The 10,574-nt window shown below is 39.1% G+C and overlaps 1 pseudogene; it reads left to right on the forward strand.

Annotated features, from left to right (window-relative positions):
* Positions 1-6,852: 6,852 nt before the first annotated feature.
* LOC140639503 (zinc finger protein 346 pseudogene) lies at positions 6,853-8,750 on the forward strand (annotated as a pseudogene).
* The last annotated feature ends 1,824 nt before the right edge of the window (positions 8,751-10,574 follow it).

Below are 10,574 nucleotides of genomic sequence, written 5' to 3' on the forward strand. Positions count from 1 at the left end.
TTTAATTTTTTATTTCTTATATAGTTTTGTCATTGTTGATTTGTTTACTGCCTTTAAGGAAAAAGTGCCAGCTTCTCTCTGTAGAGGCAGGTAGAGAGGTCCCTTTGGAGGAGGTCTTAATTGTCCTAGAAAGGTCATGTAGCCCTTTGGTTATTTGCAAATGTAGCATTCATTGCTTTAGGAAATAAGTTGATAGGACTTTATATACTTTATTCTTAGCTTTGTTTCTTCTTACGGTTGTTTTCTTCTTTCTTTTTTCTTGACCCAATTAGTAATGGTATGTCACCCAAACTCCTAAGGCATTGATAATTAAAATACTCATCATATTGTAAGATGAAATTATGCCCATGTACTAATGGCTCTTTGGGAATGAAAAATCAACATGGACCTTGAAACATTTACATTTAAATATCTACATGTTAATAAAATCCAACATGTTAAGGGTTATTTTCTTGTTAGATACATTTCTTATGTTTACCTTATAGGCAAGAATGACCCCCCAATGCCTCTCCATCCGTATTATCACCTCCCTTCCAAATGTGAGTGGAATCCATGAAAATGACATTATCACCTCCAAGATTATTTGTTAAATCATGTGGCAAAAGAGGGATATCTGGGTGAGCCTAATTTAGTTACATGAGCCCTTTAAAATGAAAAGACTGTTTTTTAGCAGGTGATAGAAAAGGAAGACACATTCAAAGCATAAGAATTTGGCACACCATAGCTGGCTTGTGGCTACAAAGGGGACACATGAGACAAAAAATGCAGGAGGCCTCTGGAAGCTCAAGTGGCTCCCTGCTGATGGGCAGCAAGAAACTGAAGATCTATCAGTCCTACTAATGCAAGGTTGCTGACAACAACCTGAATGAGCTTGGAAGTAGATTGATCTAGAGATCTTGGGTCCAAGCTTGGCCTGACTGACACCTTGATTTTGGCCCGTGACACCATAAACAAAGAGCCTAGTCAGATCCACCTGGGTCTGTGACCCACAGAAGTACAAGACAATAAATGGGTGTTGTTTTGAGGCACCGAGTTTGTGGTAACTAGCTACAGAGCAATAGAAAGCTAATAGAGTCTATTCTATGCTCTGTGTGAAGTGTTGAAATCACAGATGGATAGATCACTGTCACTTCTTTTGAGATGCAGAGTAACCCAGACAGATGTGGAAATATCAACTATAATAATAATGTGTTGAACTCAATGATAGAAGTTGGTTATAAAATACTATGGAAATGCAGATAAATGGTACAGATTTTGTCTAGAAAAACAAGAGACTTTTCAAGAGACTGTGATTGTTAGATTCTACAACAAAAACAATAATATGTAACAGAGATAAACAATGTGACCAGGCAAAAGAGACACAGATTCTTAATGTGTGAATATTCACAACCTTGCAAAACCAACCAAAAGTACAAAGAAGATCATTTTCAATTTTATAAGAAATTAGCTGGTATAAGTGTGAGTGTACCTTAGTGTTTGGAGAAATGGTTCTATCTCAGAATATTCATTTTATCATGTTGCAGAGAGATTTCCTCCAAGCACATTCTGATTAAGCAGTACTGATCATCAATGAGCAACTTAACTGAATTTCTATGATGTATTTAATAGCTTCCTTAGCTCAGGAAAGTAAGCTTTAAAGCCTTGAAAACGGCTCTATGAGGTAAGATTAAATTCAGCTGGGGGTGACTCAAATCTCAAATAACAATAACTCAAAACCTCAAAGAAGGCAGGCATTTATTTCTCTGTCATGTAAAAGTCTTGAGGTTGGCAGTTGAGTGGGAGTGGTCATGGTGGGTTCATGGTGTCAGGGATCTGGCTTCTGTGACTCTGAAACATGCATGCTTTACACCAAGGTTGTCTCAAGATCCATTTGTCTTTTAGAACTCCAGGATTTATATTATATTCCATTCAGTTGGAAAGAATAAGGATGATTATGGTAACTCTCCTTTCACATGTCAGTAAAGTTATTACCCAGAAATTACACATATCACTTCCATTTATAAGTTCCTAATCAGATCTTTTTCACAAAGTCACTAGCTATGAGGAAGGCTAAGAACTGTAGCTGTATTCCAAATGGCCATTACTAAAAGTCAGAGATTCTATTACTGTATGTTATGCATGTTATACACCTTGTAGGGGTAACAACTAAAAGTAAGCACTATATATTTTCCTTAAGTTTTAAATTTAGGTTTACTTTAAGAAAAGCTGAGTTATATTTAACATTATAGTAGTGTTTTAAGGTGCTATCAAGACACCATTTCCTGAAGTTCTTAACTTCAGGTGATAGTAGGTCATTTAGCAATAAAATTGGAAGAAAGTGTAGGTGTATAAAGAACTACACTTAAAAATAGACTAAATGATAGTCATTCATTTTTAAAAGGAGAACATAAAATATACAATTTTCTGGGATATAGTGTTATTTCTTCATCTTCAAGCACTGACATTCAGAAAAAAATAGTTTAAAGTCTTAAGGTGCATTACTCACATAATAATTAGAGTGCATACTATTAAGAAGACTATGGACAAGAGTTTATAAAGAGTTTATATAGCTCACAGAAAAAAAATTGAATTTAGCAAGTCTAACTTGACTGAAGATGGCAAAAACTCTTTCATAGAAGTCTGAGTGAGCATGATATATAAACAAGTAGATTTTTTTTCAGGTATTTTCTTTCTTTCTTTCTTTCTTTCTTTCTTTCTTTCTTTCTTTCTTTCTTTCCTTCTCTACATCATCAGAAAGGTTTTATTTCTTTTAAGGGAAAACAAGCTGTATCCAAGGCCTTAACTTAAAGACATAAACCAAAATAGCCATTATTCCTTATTTAGAACTTGAAGAGTGTAAGAGTATATGTCATTAAATAGCAACTTGGATGAGTGATGGTCAAGTCTTCCCCAGAAAAGAAGTAGGTTAGAAGTAAAAAGCTACCCCATGATGGTCTTGAATATAGCAACTTATAGAACTACAATGCATGTGAAAATTAGCAACTTAACAGTCACTGGGGAGAGCAGAATGGATTTGGAGCTCCTCAGAAAGTTTCATCCTCAGAGAATTGTTGCTACTTGATCTGTTTGGCAGGTTCATGATCTTGTCTTTATTGATAAAGTTTGTCTTTATTTAATCTGACTCAGAGCTCACTGATGAGGAAAGCTCTATCCCCAGGACATTTCTCTCTCTCTCTCTCTCTCTCTCTCTCTCTCTCTCCTCTCTCTCACACACACACACACAGACACAAAATCAGTTGTAATTGTCTAACACGGTAAATGTCTGAAACGGCCAAGGCAATTGAGAAAAATAAAAAGATGGCCAAAATTCTTCAAAGGAAAAATCTGAGGAATGAGAAACAAAAGGCAGAGTTGATAGAATTATATTAAAACAAACATGGTTCAGCAATATGCTGTGTGTGTCTGAGTGGCTTAGTTAAGTGTCCTACTCTTGATTTTGGTTCAGGTCATCCCAGGGTTATGAGATTGAGCCTCATGTTGGGCTCCACTCAGCATGGAGCCTGCTTAATATTCTTTCTCCTTGACCCTAACCCCCCCGCCCCTTGCACATGTGTGCTCTTTCTCTCTTGCTTAAAAAAAAAAGTACAAAGATGGGAAAAGATATACTACAAAAACAATAAACAAAGAGAACAAAAGTAGCTTACTAATATTAGATTTAAAAGATTTTAAGGTAAAAACTATTCTTGGAGATAAAAAAATGACATTTATGACAAAGAGGGTCAATCCATCAAAGAGACATAGCATTATAAATATATATGCACCTAACAGTGAAGCCCCAAAATACATGAAGCAAAAAGTGACAAAAATTAGGGAAAATAGAAAATTCAACAATAATATTTGTAGAATTCAATACCCTATTTCCAACAATAGATGGAGCAACCAAAGAAAAGACCAACAAGGAAATAAAAGATGTGAACAACACTGCAAGCCAATTAGACTTAACGGACATACATAGAACACTCCATCCAAAAACAGAATATACATTTTCCTCAAGTACACGTGGAACACTCTCCAAGATGAACCATATATTATGCCAAAGAATAAGCCAGAATAAATTTAAAAAACATGAAATCATACAAAGTGTGTTTTCTGACTACAATGGGCTGAATTTAGAAATTAAAAACAAAATTATTAACTTTTTAAATTCATAAATATGTGGAAGTTAACACACTTGTAAATAACCTAGGTAATACGAGGTCAAAGGAGAAATGTATGTAAAGGGTAAATAGGAAATACTTTGAGATGAAAGAAAATGACAATACAAGACATCAAAAGTTATGGAATGCAGCTAAATAAGTGCTTAGAGAGAGCGTTTTGTTTTTTTTTTTTTAAGATTTTATTTATTTATTCATAGAGATAGAGAGAGGCAGAGACACAGGCAGAGGGAGAAGCAGGCACCATGCAGAGAGCCTGACGTGGGACTCGATCCCGGGTCTCCACGATCACGCCCCGGGCCGCAGGCGGCACCAAACCGCTGCGCCACCAGGGCTGCCCTAGAGAGAGCTTTAAAGCTCTAAGTGCTTATATTAAAAAGTTAGAAAAAAAGTAAGACTTCAAATCAATGGCATAATATTAAGAAACGTGAAAAAAATAGATGCTAAACCCAAAGTAAAATGAAGGAAGGAAATAAGAAAGGTTAGAGTAGAAATAAATGAAGTAGAGAATAGAAAAAAAGGTAAACAAAACCCAAATTTGCTTCTTTGAAAGGATAAACAAAATTGACAAGCCTAGATTGGCCAAGAAAAAACAAAAACAAAAACAAACAAACAAACAAAAAAGCAGAAGTTTCAAGTTACTAAATCAGGAATTAAAAAATTTCCCATCACGGGGAGCCCCGGTGGCCCAGCGGTTTAGCGCCGCCTTCAGCCCAGGGCGTGATCCTGGAGAGGATCTAGTCCCGCGTCGGGCTCCTTGCGTGGAGCCTGCTTTCCCCTCTGCCTGTGTCTCTGCCTTTCTCTTTTTCTCTCTCTGTGTCTCTCATGAATAAATAAGTAAAATCTTAAAAAAAAAAAAAAAAAATCCCATCATTACTGACCTTACGGAAATACATATGATTATAAGAGAATACTATGAACAACTGATTATCAACAAGTTAGGTGATTTAGATGAAAGGGACACAACTCCAGAAAAACACAAACACTAAAACTTAAGAATAGGAAATTTGAATAGCCCTAACAAATTTAAAAAGCAGCACATTAACACCTTCCTACAAGGAAAAGCTTAGAATTCACTGATGACTTCTGCCAAATACTTAAGTAATGCCAGTCCTTCACAAACTCTTCCAAAAAATATCTAATGTCCAAAGATATTACAGAAAAAAGAAAAAGATCAATACTCCTTAGAACTATCAACACAAAATCCTCAACAAAATGATAGTAAACTGAATCCTACAGCATACAAAAAGGATTATAAACGATCACCAAGTGGGATTTATCCAGGGATAAATGCTAGATTGTTTTAACATGTGAAAACCAATCAACATAATATACCATGTTAATAGAATAAAAGGCACAAACTATATGATATTCTCAATAAATGTAGAAAAATAATTTGATAAAACCAAACACTATTTCATGACAGAAACACTTGTTGACCTAGGATTGGAAGAGAACTTCCAGGAAAACCCACAACTAATATCATAATTAATGGTAAAAGATTGAATATTTTCTCTACACCAGATCAGATACAAGACAAGATACCTGCTCTTGCTACTTGTAAACACTGCACTGCATATTCTAACAGGCAATTAGACACGAAAAAGAAGTAAATAACATACAGATTGGAAATGGACAATTAAAACTATCTTCATCTCATAGGCCAATTAGGCGAAAGAAAGAAAGAAAGAAAGAAAGAAAGAAAGAAAGAAAGAAAGAAAGAAAGAAAGAAAGAAAGAAAGAAAAAAAAAAGGCATCTAGATTGGAAATGAGAATCATGTATTCTCAAATGATGATTTTTCTATGTAGAAAATCCTCAAGAATCCATGAAAAACTATTAGAATTAATAAAAAAAATCTCAACAAGGTTTCAGGATACAAGATCAATATACAAAAATGTTTAGTGTTTCTATACACCAACTACCCATGAACATTCTGAAAATGGAATGAAGAAAACAATTTTATTTACGACAGCATCAAATGGAATAAAATATATGAATAAATTAAACAGGAGTCTGTGATACTTTCACATTAAAATCCATAAAACATTGTTGAATGAAATTTAACAAGAAGTAAATGAATGGAAAGACATTCCATGTTCATAGAGTAGAAGATAATATCTCAAAGATGGAGTTATTCCCCATATTGATCTACAGATTCAAAGCACTCTCTTTTTTTGCAGAATTTCAAAAGCTGATCTTCAAATTCATATAGAAATGCAAGGAACATAAATAGATTTAATGGGTAACACATTGATATTTTATAAACAGAAACAATCATATTTTGGAGAAAATTCCTCCACCCTGATCTTTTTCCAACTTGAGGAGCCTTTAAGGTTGAGTCTATTGTTCAAGGGACAATAACTATGAAAGAACCGTGCTCTGCCTCCTTTCCCCACTGGATACAAACGATGGGTTTGGTTCAGGAACAAAACAGCAAGGGCTGGCATAAAATAGAACAGCAATATTTTAAATTAGGACCCAGGGGCCACTGGAGCATGTTTACAAAACTTCTGCCCCAGGAGGGCTTCCTGAGATGAATTGACATGCCTTTCTCAACGTGGGAGAAAGCAGCGTAGTATTTTGATTTTTAAAATGTCTCCTCATGCTCTGCAGTTCTTCTTAGCAGCCCAGTGGGAGAAACACAGGCTGCTACCTCTGAATTTATCCGACAGAAATGAATAATGCTCATTCAGAGAAATGACCTGCGTTTTGTCAATGCCATGCTCTGCACAGCCTCCTCTCCGTGGGACAGCCAGACAGCATGCGGTGCCACGGTGCACAAGGTTAGCAGCTGGAAAAGAAATCATGGTAAGCCAAGGCTGAGTTGCAATCCAGGGAGGAGAGATGGATATAAAGATTCACAGGCCTGGAGAAACGTAAGGGAAACAAGTACACTAATAGGCACTGACCTGATGCTGTTCATTACAGGTCAATTTCTGAGGTTAGCATCTGGCTTTATCCTCCACTCCTGGTTGTTGAAGCCAGATGTGACTTAGGTGTGGAGAAGAGAAGTTGCTGTGGTTGAGAGGATGGACTTTGGGGGAGAGAAACCTTGACCTGGGTTCTACCTCTGGAACTTGAAGAAGCGAAGTAACCTGGCCAACATCCACTGTGATACAGTGTCATCAACTGTAGGATGCTGAAAACAGCAGAGTTGTTTCCATAGGATTGCTGTAAGGATTATATTATCTAAGAAAGATAATATGTATTTTTTTTACAAGTGACAATTATTAATATTAGCTGTTATTAAACATGCAGCTGATTTTTACCGTCTGTCATTATTTTAGCCAGCCTTCATAGATTTCCAGACTCTTGAGCCCAATTCTCTTAAACAAATAAGAGATGGGGTTGTCAGAACTGTGAAGAATTATTTCCCAGAAGTTATCCCAGACCTAGACTATGACTACCATTCCAAACCCATAATTTTTGAAGAAAATGGATTTTAATGGGTTGTACAGGATGAAAAAATAGAAGGTTCTCCTAGTTACTAAATTCAAAGAATATGCACTTCCTCGATGAGAAAGGAGAATAACAATACTCAGACTAGTCTGACCTACTGATTTTGTAAAGAGGTCAAATGACTATGCGTTGGCAGAAGGGCAATTAGGCACTACCAAATAGGTTGGTAGTGCTTATTATATATTATTTGTTTTCTTTTAAAGATATGGAAAGTAGAGACCAAGGTTTATGAGTTGGCTGTCAGTAGGGCTTGCAAGAAAGATGGAATAGCCCTCACTGGGCACCCTGAAGGCTGTAGCCCCTGGAGGGGCAGGGTCATACAACAAACAGCTCAGAGAATCCAGGATGGGAACAGGATGGACAGCACTTCCACTGTTAGAGGGTGTGCCACCTGTGGGAAGCAGTGTCCTGGGCCCAACCAGTAGAGTGGGAAGAAAGGGGAGCACATGATCCAGAAGAATCCATCTCTCTTTAACAATACTCCATGTAAGGTTTGCTGCATTTTGCTCATTTCTGAATCCCAGAAGCTGGCACACTACCAGGCAAAAAGCATGCCAACAAAGTGAAGAGACACCAAGCGATCCATGGAATGGAGATGTTAAAGGGGGAAACAAAGAAGCTCGACTCAGATCAGAAGACCAGCAGAAGCAAAGACAAGAACCAGGGCTGCCCTATTTGTAACTCAGCCTTTTCCTCCCCTGGCATAGCCCATTGCACTACCTGGGGAAGACCCATTCAAAGAACTTAAAGCTGAAGCAACAGTGAACTAAGGTGGAAGCCTTGCACCTGAATAGAGGTGATAGACCCAGACAAGTTCTGCAGCCTCTGCTGTGTGATTTTTAACCACCCTGTTGTGTCTCCACAATGTTATGTGGGCAAGAAAATAGGAAATAGGAAACCAAGCTCAAACCCAAGGCACATGATGGGCAGCTGGCAGACTGTGCTGTCCCTGACTCATCAGCAAGGAAGGGCTACCCCTGCAAGATGTGTAAGATGGTGTGGAATTCCATAGAACAGTATCAAGTTCATGTGAGTGGCTTTAAATACAAGAACCAGTCACCAACCCAAGGGCATCACACCTAGGCCAGATTCCAATGCAAGGGCAGCCCTTTTAGAAAGACCCAACCACCTTGTAAGACTAGAGGTGTTTCTGTCCAGCATCTGAGGTTGAACCAGCTGCTTCCCATGAGCATGGGCTGCCCTTTGGTCCCTTTTCCTCCTTTCTTATACCTGGAGAACTCATAGACCCTAAGGCAGGAGTGGGTCATAGATAGCATCTGATTGGTCCAGAGCCATCCTGGCTCTTCCCCTTTGGGATGGGCCCTGTAGATCAGTACAAGGGAAAGGGGCGGATCTCAAGAGGAGTTGTGGCCGGCAGGGTGGTAGTTTGGAGAATGGCTTTCTCCATTCCCCGACCCCTTGGGGCCATATGTCAGAGCCCCAGGTCTGAGATTACTCTGAAGGTCAGTTTTGAACCAGTTTGCAGTTAAAGAACTGAATTCTACATGGGCTCTAAGTAGCTCCAGTGGAACCTGAAGCTTTCACACCACATCTTGGCCTAAGTGGGAAAGGGCAGATGGAAGTCATTGCCCCATCAAAGCCACTTCCAGATACTGGCCAATTATACAGCTCTTTGCCCACTGTGAGGTCTCCTCCTGGAGCAATGGTACAGCTCTGACAGAGCAGCGCTATCATTTCTGCCCCTTCTCCACCACTCCTGAATGGTTCTAAAGATCAATCAGCAGCTGGAGAAAAGCTGGAGCTGGAGAAGGCCTCAGTACTGTGTGGATAATGGAAAACTCCAAGATGGGTTTTTTCCTCTTCTCCATCAGAGGTGCTCTGACCCAGGATCATGTGGAGAAGTTCCCACATCCAAGTCCCCTCAATGGTTCTGTGCCCTTAAAGACAAACTGCTTCATGCCAGCCAGCTCAGAGTTTATTGGTGCTCCTTGGTTCTCCTAGCCCTCTTCTTTTCCTTGTGCAACAGGCCACCTACCCAGGTTGCTGTGGTGCTAGCCCTCTCCTATCATCCACAGGAGATGCCTGGGTACCATGGAATAGGATAGGGCCCCCAGGGATAGAAAGGAGGGCTGATGTAGGTTTCTGCAGTGAGAAAACAGATGTCCCCCGCCCAAACTACGATTTATCCAACTCTGCTGTGTTTTATGACCTGGGACTTCACTGAGAGTGGATTATTCCTTGTAGCTTTCAAGCAGGAATTTTAAGGAGTGTCACCATCATAGGATCCTCCTCACTGAATCAGCCCCTAACTGCTCTTATGGCATCTCCCCCCATCATTGCTTTTCTCTTTGTCTGTGAAATGCTTTTATGTATTGTGTATGGGTGTGTATAACATGTGCTTATGCTCTATATCTTGGTCACTGAAGCATCTAAATAAAGATTTTCTTTCATAAGCCAGACTGTAACTTAACAAACCTAGGGTTTGGGGCTATATTGCCATTAGCTATGTGTGCCTTGACCGCTCATCCTCACCCTTCTTAGACTCCCAGGGCTCTAAATACTGATCTTAGGAGACGGGATAAACATCTAAATTACCTGGCAACTTTGCCCAGGAAGGCTTCCCAGGTGTTCTAAACTTAATACAACCTCATCCACTCATCTACCTCCCTCTGTCATGGAGGGCTTTATGGAGGTATTTATGTTTTTTTTTTTTTTTTTAATTTTTATTTATTTATGATAGTCACAGAGAGAGAAAGAGAGGCAGAGACACAGGCAGAGAGAGAAGCAGGCTCCATGCACCGGGAGCCTGATGTGGGAATCGATCCCGGGTCTCCAGGATCGCGCCCTGGGCCAAAGGCAGGCGCCAAACCGCTGCGCCACCCAGGGATCCCGGTATTTATGTTTAAATTGAGATTCTACCTTATTTGAGAGGATCATTCTTGCTGTCAGGTGGAGAAGAAATGGAGGGGAGCAGGGAAAGAGACAGATAGGGAAGCAAA

This window comes from Canis lupus, chromosome 9 (assembly GCF_048164855.1).
Source record: "Canis lupus baileyi chromosome 9, mCanLup2.hap1, whole genome shotgun sequence".
Classification (NCBI taxonomy): domain Eukaryota; kingdom Metazoa; phylum Chordata; class Mammalia; order Carnivora; family Canidae; genus Canis; species Canis lupus.